Source organism: Lichenostomus cassidix, unplaced genomic scaffold (assembly GCF_008360975.1).
Source record: "Lichenostomus cassidix isolate B80296 unplaced genomic scaffold, HeHo_3.0 HiC_scaffold_571, whole genome shotgun sequence".
Taxonomy (NCBI): domain Eukaryota; kingdom Metazoa; phylum Chordata; class Aves; order Passeriformes; family Meliphagidae; genus Lichenostomus; species Lichenostomus cassidix.
Window position 1 is genome coordinate 83898 of NW_028147673.1, and position 15434 is coordinate 99331.

The 15434-nt window shown below is 47.9% G+C and overlaps 1 long non-coding RNA gene across 1 annotated transcript; it reads right to left on the minus strand.

Annotated features, from left to right (window-relative positions):
- Window positions 1-13723: 13723 nt before the first annotated feature.
- Window positions 13724-15028, minus strand: LOC146420953 (uncharacterized). The gene is made up of 2 exons (XR_014848869.1): window positions 14944-15028; window positions 13724-14656 (listed from the first exon to the last, which is right to left on the minus strand). It is a non-coding gene; the product is annotated as an uncharacterized LOC146420953 (long non-coding RNA).
- Between the last annotated feature and the right edge of the window lie 406 nt (window positions 15029-15434).

Genomic DNA, 15434 nt, shown 5'->3' on the forward strand with positions numbered 1-15434 from the left:
TCTGCTGCAAAGCTGTGCACAGGGCAGTAATTAACAGTATAAATTAAGCAATTAAATTAATCAAGGTGAGAACTAATCAGGAGTTTAGTGTAATGAATTCTCTCCAGTGCAATGAATTCCTGACAGGAACTGCACTGGAGATCACTGGAATAGAAAAGCCAAATTGGAGAGGAATTTGTTTTGCAATGCCACAAATACTTTGTAAAAATCTGCTGTAAAGCTATGAAGAGGGCAGTCATTAACAGCAAAAATTAATCAAGGTGAGAAGTAATCAGGAGGTATCAGTGCAATGAATTCCAGATTTGCCAGGAGCTGCACTGGAAGGGAAAAGCCAAATTGAAGAGGAATTTTTTTGCAATGCAAAAATGGGCAAAAATCTGCTGCAAAGCTCTGCACAGGGCAGTTATTAACAGCATTAATTAATCAAGGTGAGAAATAATCAGGAGATATCAGTGCAATGAATTCCTGGCTTGCCAGGAGCTGCACTGGAGATCACTGGAATAGAAAAGCCAAATTGGAGAGGAATTTGTTTTGCAATGGGCAAAAATGTGCTGCAAAGCTGTGCACAGGGCAGTAATTAACAGCAAAAATTAATCAAGGTGAGAACTAATCAGGAGATATCAGTGCAATGAATTCCTGATTTGCCAGTGAAGATCACTGGAAGGGAAAAGCCAAATTGGAGAGGAATTTGTTTTGCAATGCCACAAATACTTTGTAAAAATCTGCTGCAAAGCTATGTAAAGGGCAGTCATTAACAGCATAAATTAATTAATTGAATTAATCAAGGTGAGAACTAATCAGGAGATATCAGTGCAATGAATTCCTGACTTGCCAGCAGAGATCACTGGAGGCAAAAGCCAACATCCCACAGTCTCCATCTGCAGGGTCACTGATCCCAAATTGGATATTCCAGCAGAGCCAAGCGCAGTGCAAAGCCAGGGATGATGACATGGGGAGGAATTCCCAGCCCGGCAGGAATTCCCAGCTGGTCAGGAATTCCCATCCCAGCAGGAATTCCCATCCCATCAGGAATTCCCAGCCTGTCAGGAATTTCCAGCCTGTGAGGAATTCCCAGCTCATCAGGAATTCCCAGCCGGTCAGGAATTCCCAGCCGGTCAGGAATTCCCAACCCCTGAGGAATTCCCAGCCGGGCAGGAATTCCCAGCTGGTCAGGAATTCCCATCCCATCAGGAATTCCCAGTCCAGGATGAATTCCCAGCCGCTCAGGAATTCCCAGCCTGGCAGGAATTCCCATCCTGTCAGGAATTCCCAGCCCGGCAGGAATTCCCAGCTGGTGAGGAATTCCCAGCCTGTCAGGAATGTCAGGAATTCCCAGACGCTGAGGAATTCCCAGCTTGTCAGGAATTCCCAGCTGGTGAGGAATTCACATCCCAGCAGGAATTCCCAGCTTGTCAGGAATTCCCAACCCCTGAGGAATTCCCAGCTTGTCAGGAATTCCCATCCTGTCAGGAATTCCCAGCCCCTGAGGAATTCCCAGCCCGGAGCAGCTGCAGGAATTGCACAATCAGATCCCCAAAAAGCTCACTGGGATCTCCTTCCCAAAGGGCTCAGATGCACAGCACTCCTGCTAATTGTCACTGCGGGTTTAAAGGATTTTTGGGGTGTTTTCAGGGATATTTCTGACGGGTTTGTTGCTCTGAGTTAAATCTGGTTTTTCCTCTTCCATGGATTTGCAGCATGAAAAGGGGAAAGGATTGATTTCCAGGCTGACTCAGCAGCACAGGGATCCCAGCAGACGTGCCAGGCTGCCATCAGGCCAGGCTTTTCCTGCTCTCAATTCCCTTTTTCCCAAAATTCCCTCTCTGTCCTCACAAAATGCTCCACCTGGAGCACTTTCAGAAGTCACACACCTCCAAAAGCAGCCTGGAAACTTCAAAATAAAACAGCAAAAAGCTGAGAAAGATCTTTTCTAGAATATCCTCTCCTAGAAAAACCCTGGAATCAAATATCTTTTCTCCAATAAAGATCTTTTCTATAATATCTTCTAGAAAAACCCTGGAACTGAGTATCTTTTCTCTAAGAAAGATCTTTCCTATAATGTCCTCTCCTAGAAAAACCCTGGAATTAAATGTCTTTTCTCCAAGAAAGATCTTTTCTATGATATCTTCTAGAACAACCCTGGAATTAAATACTTTTTTCTCCAAGAAAGATCTTTTCTATAATGTCCTCCTCTAGAAAAACCCTGAAATTAAATATCTTTTCTCCAAGAAAGATCTTTTCTATAATGTCTTCTCCTAGAAAAACCCTGGAACTGAATATCTTTTCCCTAAGAAAGATCTTTTCTACAATATCTCCCAGAAAAACCCTGGAACTGAATATTTTTGGATGAACTCCTCTCTTTAGGAAGCTTGCTCAGACTGTGTGCCCAGAGAGGGGCGAGGTTCAAAAATGTCACTGTCTCACCATGGAGCTCCATCCCAGTTCCCTCCCAGTTCATCCCAGTCCCTCCCAGTCCATCCCAGTCCCTCCCAGTCCCTCCCAGTCCCTCCCAGTCCCTCCCAGTCCCCCCCAATCCATCCCAGTTCATCCCAGTCCCTCCCAGTCCATCCCAGTTCCCTCACAGTCCCTCCCAGTCCATCCCAGTCCCTCCCAGTCCTTCCCAGTCCTTCCCAGTTCCCTCCCAGTCCTTCCCAGTCCATCCCAGTCCCTCCCAGTCCCTCCCAGTCCATCCCAGTCCCTCCCAGTTCGCTGACAAGCTCTGACTCACTGGTTTCCTCTCACAAGCCACAGCAGCAGATATGGATCTGCCCGAGCAGGAAGAGGAAAAAAAAAACCAAAAAAAACCCAAAAAAACCCCTGTAGATGAAAGGAGGTTCGGCAGGAAATGGTGACAATTGTCACCTGCTGGGGGTGAGGATGAAGTTTCAAAGATTTTAAATTGGAGCTGAAATCCCTGGTTTTAAAAATCCCCGAATTTTAAAATCAAAGATTTCCAAGTTGAGCTGAAATCCCTGATTTTAAAAATCCCCAATTTTAAAATCCAAGATTTTCAAATTCGAGCTGAAATCCCTGATTTTAAAAAATCCCAGATTTTAAAATCAAAGATTTTAAATTCAAGCTGAAATCCCTGATTTGAAAAATCCCCAATTTTAAAATCCAAGATTTCCAAGTCGAGCTGAAATCCCTGATTTGAAAAATCCCCAATTTTAAAATCAAAGATTTTAAATTCGAGCTGAAATCCCTGATTTTAAAAATCCCAAATTTTAAAATCAAAGATTTCCAAGTCGAGCTGAAATCCCTGATTTTAAAAATCCCCAATTTTTAAAATCCAAGATTTCCAAGTCGAGCTGAAATCCCTGGTTTTAAAAATCCCAAATTTTAAAATGAAATATTTCCAATTTGAGCTGAAATCCCTGATTTTAAAAATCCCCAAATTTTAAAATCCAAGATTTTCAAATTCGAGCTGAAACGGGATATTCAGGAATTTCAGAATCCTGGAGATGCTGGGGAGCAAATCCCATAATTCTGCCAGAAATAATAACCAAGGGTGGTTTGTGCAGCTTTGGGAAGCAGGATTTGTTCAAATGCTGTTCTGACAGGGAGGATTTTTAAAAAAACACTTTCCCCACCCAGCATTTCAGTTTTCAGAGGATGTGTTTGAATGTTATTTGCATTCCGTGCCCAGAAAGTTGAAAGTTGCTACAAGTGTTTGAAGTGGAAGTTGTTGAAAAAATGTTTGAAGTCAAAAGCAAAAAGCTCTGCTAAAAGGGAAAAAAAAATAATAAATAAAACAGCAAAACTAAGCTCTACAACTCTGTTTAAACCACAGAATTAAATCCAAGCAAAAAATAAAAAAAAAAATCAAAAAATCACTTCGGAAATGTTGGTTGTGACATCAGAAAAAAATGTCTAAAAAAACTCCCAGAATTATCTGAGCTTTGAGAACAAAACTCCTGCCAGATCAACACCTCAGAGCAAACATCCTCCCCCTGATATTTCAGATATTATTTCAGATATTATTTCAGATATTTCAGCCCAAATATCAAACCCCAAACCCCATTATCGAGTCGAGAAACACTTGAAAGCCTCACGAATCACACGGGAGAACAGAGGAGCTGCCGAGCTGAGTCACTCACACCTCTCCTCGTCCCCAAAATTATCTTTTTTTTGGGATTTGCCACCCCGGGGAGGCAGGAAAGGCAGGCTGGAAATGGCACTGCGCGGTGACAAAGTGGCGATTGTCCCCAGCACGGCTCGGTGGGCAGGGGAGAGATAAGAATTCAACTTTTTTAGCTTTTTTTTGCAGAGTACGGCTCGGTTTGCAGGGTGAGAGAGCAAAGAATTCAAGATTTTTAACCATTTTTCCCAGAGTACAGCTCAGTTTTCAGTGTGAAAGAGCAAAGAATTCAAGATTTTTAGCCTTTTTTTGCAGAGTACAGCTCGGTTTGCAGGGTGAGAGAGCAAAGAATTCAAGATTTTTAGCCTTTTTTTGCAGAGTACAGCTCGGTGGGCAGGGTGAGAGAGATAAGAATTCAACTTTTTTAGCTTTTTTTTCCAGAGTACAGCTCGGTTTGCAGCGTGAGAGAGCAAAGAATTCAAGATTTTTACCCATTTTTTCAGGGCACAGCTCGGTTTGCAGGGTGAGAGAGATAAGAAATGAACTTTTTTAGCCTTTTTTTCTAGAGTACAGTTCAGTTTTCAGGGTGAGAGAGCAAAGAATTCAAGATTTTTAGCCTTTTTTCAGGGCACAGCTCAGTTTTCAGCGTAAGAGAGAAAAGAATTCAAGATTTTTACCCATTTTTTCAGGGCACAGCTCTGTTTTCAGTGTGAAAGAGCAAAGAATTCAAGATTTTTAGCCTTTTTTGCAGAGTACAGCTCGGTTTTCAACGTGAGAGAGATAAGAATTCAACTTTCTTAGCCTTTTTTCCAGAGTACAGCTCGGTTTTCAGCGTGAGACAGCAAAGAATTCAAGATTTTTAACCATTTTTTCAGGGCACAGCTCGGTTTTCAGAGGGAAAGACCAAAGAATTCAAGATTTTTAACCATTTTTTCAGGGCACAGCTCAGTTTTCAGGGTGAGATAGCAAAGAATTCAAAATTTTTAGCCTTTTTTTCAGGGCACAGCTCGGTTTGCAGTGTGAAAGAGCAAAGAATTCAAGATTTTTAGCCTTTTTTTCCAGAGTACAGCTCGGTTTTCAGCGTGAGATAACAAAGAATTCAAGATTTTTAGCCTTTTTTTCAGGGCACAGCTCGGTTTGCAGGGTGAGAGAGATAAGAATTCAACTTTTTTAGCTTTTTTTTGCAAAGTACAGCTCGGTTTTCAGCGTGAGAGAGCAAAGAATTGAAATTTTTTAGACTTTTTTTTCCAGAGTACAGCTCGGTTTTCAATGGGAGATAGCAAAGAATTCAAGATTTTTAGCTTTTTTTCCAGATTACAACTCGGTTTTCAGCGTGAGATAGCAAAGAATTCAAGATTTTTACCCATTTTTTCAGGGCACAGCTCAGTTTTCAGTGTGAAAGAGCAAAATATTCAAGATTTTTAGCTTTTTTTCCAGAGTACAGCTCAGTTTTCAGCAGGAGAGAGCAAAGAATTCAAGATTTTTAGCCATTTTTTCAGGGCACAGCTCAGTTTTCAGTGTGAAAGAGCAAAGAATTCAACTTTTTTACCCATTTTTCCAGAGTACAGCTCAGTTTTCAGCAGAAGAGAGCAAAGAAATGAATTTTTTAGCCCTTTTTTTCAGGGCACAGCTCAGTTTTCAGCGTGAGATAGCAAAGAATGGAATTTTTTCTAGCAGGGGACAGAGAGAAACAAGGAGCAACAAAAAGTTCCAATTAACAGTGACCCCGGAGGAGCCAGAGAGACTGAGGAGGGAACTTTTGGAGCTGAAAAAAGGAAATTTCAGACTCATTCAGACTCATTCCCAATCAGCAAAACGAGCCAGGAGGTGACAGCAGAGTCACAACCTCTCCAAAGGGGATTTTAAAGTGGGAAATAAAAGGATTTTATCCCTGAGGAGAATAAAAAAAGAGCAATCAGGGCTCTTTTCCAATATTGACACTAAATCTCCAGCTGGCAGATTAATCCAGATTATCCAACAACATCCAGAGCCCCTCTGCCAGGGCAGCAATGTCACCAAAAATGTGGTTTTCCTCCCGAAATATTGTCCAAATCCACTGGCCTGATCCTAAATATTGGGAATATTTTGAGGATTTGTTGGAATTCAAAGCCTTGGAGGATTCTCTTTCCATCATTGGCACACACAGAGAAACTCAAATTATGCAAGAAACCAGTCCTCATAGCCTTGATCCCAAATATTGGGAATATTCTCTAAAAATTAGCTGAATACAAACCATTGGAGGATTCTGTTTCCATCACTGACCCACAAAGAGAAATTGAAATTAAGGCAAACACTGCGAAGAGCCAACAAATAAAAAACCCAAATATTGTCCAAATGCACAATCTGCAAACCCCGTTTGGAATCCCAGAATGGTTTGGTTGGAGGGAATATTAAGGATAATTTTCCAATATTTGCATTGATCTGATCTAAAGCTCCAACTGGCAGATTAATCCAGATTATCCAACAACATCCAGATCCTCTCTGCCAGGGCAGCAACAGCACCAAAAATGTGGTTTTCCTCCCAAAATATTGTCCAAATGCACAACCTGCAAACACCACTGGGAATGCCAGAATGGTTTGGGTTGGAGGGAATATTAAGGATCATTTCCAATATTTGCATTGATCTGATCTAAATCTCCACCTGTCAGACTAACCCAGAGGCACCAAAAACATCCAGAGCCTCTCTGCCAGGGCAGCAACATCACCAAAAATGCGTTTTTTCCTCCCAAAATATTGTCCAAATCCACATTTCCAAACCTGCAAACACTTTGGAATGCCAGGATGGTTAGGGTTGGAGGGAATATTAAGGATCATTTTCCAATATTTACATTGATCTGATCTAAATCTCCTGTCAGACTAATCCAGAAGCACCAGATCCTCTCTACCAGGGCAGCAACCTCACCAAAAATGCATTTTTCCCTCCCAAAATATTGTCCAAATCCACATTTCCAAACCTACAAACCCCGTTTGGAATGCCAGAATGGTTTGGGTTGGAGGGAATATTAAGGATCATTTTCCAATATTTACATTGATCTGATCTAAATCTCCTGTCAAACTAATCCAGAGGAACCAACAACATCCAGAGCCTCTCTGCCAAGGCAGCAATGTCACCAAAAACATGGTTTTGCTCCCAAAATATTGTCCAAATGCACATTTCCAAACCTGCAAATCCTGTTTGGAATGCCAGGATGGTTAGGGCTGGAGGGAATATTAAGGATCATTTCCAATATTTACATTGATCTGCTCTAAATCTCCAGACTAATCCAGAGGCACCAAAACACTGAGATCCTCTCTGCCAGGGCAGCAATGTCACCAAAATCATGTTTCCCTCCCAAAATATTGTCCAAATCCACAACCTACAAACCCTGGAATCCCAGAATGGTTTGGGCTGGAGGGAATATTAAGGATAATTTTCCAATATTTGCATTGATCTGCTCTAAATCTCCACCTGTCAGACTAATCCAGAAGCACCAAAACATTCAGAGCCTCTCTACTAGGGCAGCAATGTCACCAAAAACATGGTTTTGCTCCCAAAATATTGTCCAAATCCACATTTCCAAACCTAGAAACCCCATTGGGAATCCCAGAATGGTTAGGGCTGGAGGGAATATTAAGGATCATTTCCAATATTTGCATTGATCTGCTCTAAATCTCCTGTCAGACTAACCTAGAAGCACCAGATCCTCTCTGCCAGGGCAGCAACATCACCAAAAATGTGTTTTTCCCTCCCAAAATATTGTCCAAAACCACATTTCCAAAGCTACAAATCCCAGAATGGTTTGGGTTGGAGGGAATATTGAGGATCATTCCACGAAATGTGAGCAGGGAATAAATTTCATTACCCCAGCTTGCTCCAAGCTGCTTTTGGACACTTCCAGGGAATTCTCTGGGAATTCCATCCCAGCCAGGAACTCTTTCCCTGATCTCTAAATCACCCCACAGCCTCCCTTTCCACCCTGCCTGCCTTTCCATGACTCAGCAGCTCTCCCTGGTGACTCATGGAAATCCATGGATCTCTCCCTGCAGGGAATTCCAAAGTCCAGGAATCACCCTGAGCACAGCCCAGCTCTGCCCCCAGCACTGCAGCCTGGAAGGGATTAATTAATTAATTCCTTCATTCTCTGCAGGGAGTTAAGCCTGGGATCATTTGCTGGGAGTTTATGAGGTGCAGCTACAAAAAAAATAAATTAAATCACAACTAGATGCTGAGTATTGCTGGCTGTGCAACTCCTACCTCAACTTGGTTAAATCCAAGGATTTCTTACATGTTGAGTCATGAGGAGAAAGAGTTTTCTGGCTGCTGTTAGTGGTGGGTTTTTCTCTCTTTTTTAAAATTTTTTAAGTTTTTTTTTCTTTTTCCTCTCCTTCAAATCCTCGCTGCAGTTCTGAGTCAGACCCTGCCTGCTTCACTCGGGGAGTTTCCAGGCGAGTTGCCATTGATACAGGAGCCTTGCAAAGCCACACTTCTGCCTTCCTCCTCCTCCTCCTCCTCACAGCCAAATTTCTGCCTTCCTCCTCCTCTTCCTCCAAGCCAAAGTTCTGCCTTCTTCCTCCTCCAAGCCAAAGTTCTGCCTTCCTCCTTCTCCTCCTCCTCCTCCCCAAAGCCAAATTTCTGCCTTCCTCTTCCTCAAAGCCAAATTTCTGCCTTCCTCCTTCTCCTCCTCTTCCTCCAAGCCAAATTTCTGCTTCCCTCTTCCTCCTCCTCCTCCTCTTCTTCCTCCAGGCCAAATTTCTGCCTTCCTCCTCTTCCTCCTCCAAGCCAAATTACTGCCTTCCTCCTCCTCCAAGACATTTTCTGCCTTCCTCCTTCCTCCTCCTCCTCAAAGCCAAATTTTTGCCTTCCTCCTCCTCAAAGCCAAATTTCTGCTTCCCTCCTCTTCTTCCTCCTCAACCCCAAATTTCTGCCTTCCTCCTCCTCCTCCTCCTCCTCCCAGCCACATTTCTGCCTTCCTCCTCTTCCTCCTCCAAGCCAAATTTCTGCCTTCCTTCTCCTCCTCAAAGCCAAATTTCTGCTTCCCTCCTCTTCCTCCAAGCCAAATTTCTGCCTTCCTCCTCCTCTTCCTCAAAGCCAAATTTCTGCCTTCCTCCTCCTCTTCCTCAAAGCCAAATTTCTGCCTTCTTCCTCCTCCTCCTCCTCACCAAACTTCTGCCTTCCTCCTCCTCAAAGCCAAATTTCTGCCTTCCTCCTCCTTCCTCCTCCTCCTCCTTGCCCCAAAGCAGCACAGAGTGCCCCGGGGGGACAAAATGCAGCTGGTGACAGATCCCACCCAGCAAACACCAGGCAGGACACTTCCAGCCCTTCCCCCCCTGTGCCCCTAAAACCCCAAAATCCCAAACCTCAGCTCCTCCTCACCCCGAGGAATCCACCCTTCCTGCCTCAGGTCACTCTGAGCCACACCAGGATTTTCTGGTTGGCTCAGAAATTTGTTGGTTCCCCCCTGTTTTAGCCCCAAAAATCCATCGGTTCCCCCCCGTTTCAGCCCCAAATCCCACAGGCAAGCCGGCCCTGCCCCCAGGAAAACCACCACATCCTGGCCAGCCTTCCTTTCCTCCTCCCCTGCAGCCTGAGGGACAGCACAGCCCTGCCTTGTCCAGCCCTAAACACAAAAATAAAAATAATATTTCAATCATTCAGCCTTTACAGAGCAACGGCACTTTACAGAGCAACGGCAGGCAGGGCTCTGCCTTGTCCAGCCCTAAATACAAAAATAAAAATAAATATATTTCAATCCTTCAGACTTTCCTGCTCCCCTGCAGCCTGAGGGACAGCACAGCCCTGCCTTGTCCAGCCCTAAATATTAAAAAATAAAATAAATTTCAATCCTTTACAGAGCACCTCGAGCCTGAGAAATGGCACAGCCCTGCCTTGTCCAGCCCTAACTACAAAAAAAAACCAATAATATTTAAATTTTTCAGTCTTTACAGACCACCTCCAGCCTGAGGAATGGCACAGCCCTGCCTTGTCCAGCCCTAAACAGAAAAATAAAAATATTTCAATCCTTCAGCCTTTACAGAGGAACAGCAAAGTCCTGCCTTGTCCAGCCCTAAATACAAAAACAAAAATAATAATATTTCAATCCTTTACAGACCACCTCGAGGCTGCTGCTTCCCCTCCAAAATAACTGGTTTTCTCAAATTTGTCCCCAAATCCACGAAGGAATCAGGAACACCTTTTCCCTTCCTATTTCCCCCCAAAGCAGGTAAATTCCTCCTCAATCACCATCCTTGTCCTCCTGCTGTTCCAATCCCACAGGAAATGCCCTCACTTCCCAAAAATCCCCCAAAATTGGGTTCAAGAGGGGTTTGGACTCCTCCTGCTCCCCTAAACCCTTTGGGGTTCACTCCTCGCAGCCCCCAAATGAGGGGTGACCCCACTGACTCCCTCCTCATCCCATAAACGAGGGAAAACCCCAAAAATCACCCCCAGGGCTGCAGGCCAGTGCCACTGTCCCCAAACACCCTGGGGACACTCACCTAGCCCCTGGGACCCCACAGGTGACCCCAAAGCTGCTCCTCGCACCCAGCCAGCCCTAAAAGCCCCAAAAAATCCCCCGAAACAAACCCCACAGGCTGGGGATTCCTCCGGAACAGGAAGGGCTCCCTAAATCAGCCCTGCAGAACAGAGAGAGCTTCCTGCACCCCAAATCCACCCCAAACCAGCCCTGCAGAACAGAGAGAGCTTCCTGCACCCCAAATCCACCCCAAACCAGCCCTGCAGCACAGACAGAGCCTCATAGACCCCAAACCCACCCCAAACCAGCCCTGCAGCTCAGATAGAGCCTCATAGACCCCCAATCCACCCCAAATCAGCCCTGCAGCTCAGTGAAACCCTCCTGCACCCCAAATCCCACCCAAATCAGCCCTTCAGCACAGACAGAGCCTCATAGACCCCAAATCCACCCCAAACCAGCCCTGCAGCACAGAGAGAGCTTCCTGGACCCCAAATTAGCCCTACAGTTCAGTAAGAGCCTCCTGGACCCCAAATCCACCCCAAACCAGCCCTGCAGCTCAGATAGAGCCTCATAGACCCCAAATCCACCCCAAATAAATACTCCAGCTCAGCAAGAGCTTCCTAGACCCCAAATCCCACCCCACAGCAGCTCTTTAGCTCAGACAGAGCCTCCTGCACCCCAAATCCACCCCAAAGCAGCCCTTCAGCACAGAGAGAGCTTCCTGGACCCCAAATTTCGCCCCAAATAAACACTACAGCACAGACAGAGCCTCATAGACCCCAAATCCACCCCAAATCAGCCCTGCAGCTCAGACAGAGCCCTGTGTACCCCAAATCCCACCCAAATCAGCTCTTCACCTCAGCGAAACCCTCCTGGACCCCAAATCCCACCCAAAGCAGCTCTGCAGCTCAGATAGAGCTCTGTGTACCAAAAATCCCACCCCAAGCCGCCCCTCAGCACAGACAGAGCCTCACAGACCCCAAACCCACCCCAAATCAGCCTTTCAGCTCAGCGAAACCCTCATAGACCCCAAATCCCACCCCAAATCAGCCTTTCAGCTCAGCGAAACCCTCATAGACCCCAAATCCCACCCCAAATCAGCCTTTCAGCTCAGCGAAACCCTCATAGACCCCAAATCCCACCCCAACCAGCCCCTACAGCACAGACAGAGCCTCACAGACCCCAAACCCACCCCAAATCAGCCCTGCAGCTCAGCGAAACCCTCATAGACCCCAAACCCACCCCAAGCAGCCCCTCAGCCCCTGCCAGCCCCACACCCTCCAGAGCAGCCCCACAGAGCCCCAACCCCTCCAGAGCACCCCCAGGGGCCTGAGCAGCCCCCCGGAGCAGGGGATCCCTCCGGCAGCCGAGCACACCCGGCATTCCCCTTCCCTTCCCTCCTTCCTCCCCGGGCGGCGGCCGCAGCCTCTGCCCGCCTCCCGCTCCCCTCAGCGGCCCTCACCCTGGGCATTGAGCGGGCCGGGGGCCCGGCGGGGTCGGGCGGGGCGGCGGGCGGGCGGCGGGGCCCGTGTCGGGGCTGGGCAGCGCTGGGCCCGTGTCGGGGCTGGGCAGCGCTGGGCCCGGGCCGGCCGGAGACACCGAGAGCCGCGCGCCGCCTCACGGCTCCGAGCGCACAGGCCGCGCCCCCCCGCGCCGCCCGTGGTACGGCCCGCCCTGCGCCCCCACAGCGGGCACATGGTATGGCCCGCCCGCTATGGTGGTACGGCCCGCCATGCACACCCCCCGCGCTTGGAACATGGTACGGTCCGCCCCGCCCCGGGCAGCGCGCTGGGCGAGTCCATTCGCCGCGCGGAGGGGAGCATGGCTGGGGATGGGAGGTGCGCACGCGGCGCTTTCTGGTGATTTAGGAAAGAGGCAAAACTTCCCAACCTGTAGGATTTTAAGTTGTGAAGGCGGTATGGTTATTGCAGAGGGAGGTGGCCCTCCAAAGACACGCGCGGCGTCAGTCCCGCATTGCTCAGTATATATATATATATTTATGTATATATACTGAGCTATAAGTTCAATGGAGTTCAATAGACTCAAGTTACAAATTCAGAGTTTCCCAATTCTCTTATCCATATGCACAACCTATCCCCGCTTTGCATTATAACGAGCTCAAAAGTCATTTTTACACCCTTGCGCCTGTGCAGTTCTGTTTGATGGAGGGCTCTGTGCAGAAGGTCTTTTTGACTGATCTTCTCTCCATCCAAAGGCCAGAACAACAAATTTGGGGGTTTTTTGCCAGCGTGGAAGTTCCAGATTATCACAGTCCTTGTTTGGCAAACACAATGGATGCTGAGTCGGTAGATATATTGTGTGCTGAGCAGTTCCTGCCAAGGTCTCTCCTAACTTCTGATTCTCCTGTATCATCCGGAGGGGATTCCCGGTGAGGATTCCTCGGCAGGAGCTGCAGAGGTGAGACACGGAGCGATGTAGGAAGGGAATTGCTCGCTGTGAGCGCGGCACAGGCTGGGGAATGCCCCGAGGTTGGAATTGCTCAAAGCCCGGTTGGATAACGCCAGGTTGGATAACGCCAGGTTGGATAACAACAGCAGGTTGGATAACAGCAGGTTGGATAACACGCTGCCCCAGCGGGAGGTTCTCCTTCCATCTCCTTCCATCCCGCTGCTTTTATCACAGCCCCCCTTGAACAACATGGTACAGCCCTCTCCCCCCGCCTGGCGCAGTGGTACGGCCGGCGGGCGGCTCGCCCACTGTCACCTTGGTACGGCCCGGCTCCCCCCGCCGCCCCGCGCACTTGGACCGGCCCGCTGCCCGCACGTGCACCGGGCCCAGCACCCAGCACCCCCCTGCCCCGGCGTGTTGGTACAGCCCGCTCCCCCCGAGCGGGCAGTGGTTCGGTCCGGCAGGGGGTTCCCACGGGTTGGGATTCAATGGGCTGTGCTGGGATTGGGATCGGGATTGGATTGGGGATTTGGGGATTGGGAAACTGGGATTGGGATCGGGATTTGGGATGGGGATGGGGATTTGGATTCGGGATTTGGGATGGGGATTGGGATGGGGATTTGAGGTTGGGATTTGGGATCGGGCCCTGGGTCAGGAACACGGGGAGAAGCACTGGTGCGTCCAGCTCTGTCCCCCTGGAAGCACAGCATCCCCCGGCAGCGCCGGTGAATGAACGAGCCGTGGGTCCGCTTCCCCGTGATACAGACAAATTCACCAGCCGGCGTTTTTAGGAATATAATATTGAACATTTCTTAGGAGAACAAAGCCTTACGGAGTGGCTGTTTGCCTCATTCTCAGTCCCACACCCTATTCATTTCAATGTGCACTGAAGTACTTTCTGTAATTTACATATTCATTAAGTCCAAAAAACCATTTCCACTCCAATCATTCCTCCTTCCCTCTATTCCGCTCTCCGCCAGGCTGGAGATACCTCAGTGTGCTGGTTTGGCTCAGGGCTGAAGGCTGAAGTGTTCTTTAGCTCTAATTCAATTTATTGACACTCTGCCCAGGGAGGTGTGACTGGAAATCACAGATTTCTTAGGATGCATCAGGTTTGTTTCTTTTTATTCCTTCAGGGCAGGTTGATCTCTGGTTTGTGGTTTATCAGTTTAACAGACATCTATTCCCATGTATTTCTCACCACATTTCTAGCAAACTCCAACTCTTACATAGTTATAATTCACTCTAACTTTGTTTCTACTTAACTCTATTTTATCCATCCATAATTCCACTATTCCCTGACTCCATGATTCCCTGTGATGCCTGATGGTTTTTGTCCTTTATACTCTTTTTATACCCTTTTTATACATTTTATACCCTTTCCCTGTACCTTTCACTCCCTGTATCTCAGCCCTACGTTTATTACCCTTGTACTCTGATATTTCAGAGCTCTCTGGGGAAGACAAAACATCCCTGCTATCTCCAAACAAGAGGATCCAACCTTAAACGGAGCCTCCTCTCTGGAACATGTTCTTGTAAACTGGATTGTAGCCTCATTTAGGAGGGGATAATTAGAACAGGGGGATGATTGCTTCATTTGTTAGCTTGCCTATCGGGGGATTTTAGATAGATATGCTAATTTGTGAAGTCCGTAAAATTGTGTACACGTTGTACATGGTGTGCTCCTCGGTGTGGTTCCACCTTGGACGATGGGATCCTGTTAAAACCAAAGTAAAACCCTTTTTCCCTCTACTGCGGTGTGTTTTATTTTTATCAGCTTTTTAGGCATCACTTGCATCCCCAAAGGCCACGGGTTCGAATCCCACCCCGAAATTCCCCTAAGACCGCCGGTTCGAATCCCAGCCCGGAATTCAGGCCGAGGGTTCGAATCCCACCCGGAAATTCCTCTGAGGCCACGGGTTCGAATCCCAGTCCGAAATCCCCCGGCTCCCCTGAGACCGCCGGTTCGAATCCCACCCCTAAGGCCGCCGGTTCGAATCCCACCCCGCAATTCCGCAGCTCCCCCGAGCCCGCGGGTTCGAATCCCAGCCCGAAATTCCCCTGCTCCCCTGAGCCCACGCGTTCAAATCCCAACCGCTTCCCTGACGCCGCGGGTTCGAATCCCAGCCCGAAATTCCCCGGCTCCCCTGAGACCACTGGTTAGAATCCCACCCCGCAATTCCGCAACTCCCCTCAGACCCCGGGTTCGAATCCCACCCCGAAATTCAGGCCTCGGGTTCGAATCCCAGCCCGAAACCCCCAGGCTCCCCTGAGACCGCGGCTTCGAATCCCAGCCCGAAATTCCCCGGCTGCCCTAAGTCCACGGGTTCGAGTCCCACCCCGCAATTCCGCAGCTCCCCTTACACCGCGGGTTCGAATCCCAACCGCTTCCCTGAGGCCGCCGGTTCGAATCCCAGCCCGAAAATCAGGCCGCCGGTTCGAATCCCATCCCGCAATTCCGCAGCTCCCCTCACCCCACGGGTTCGAATCCCACC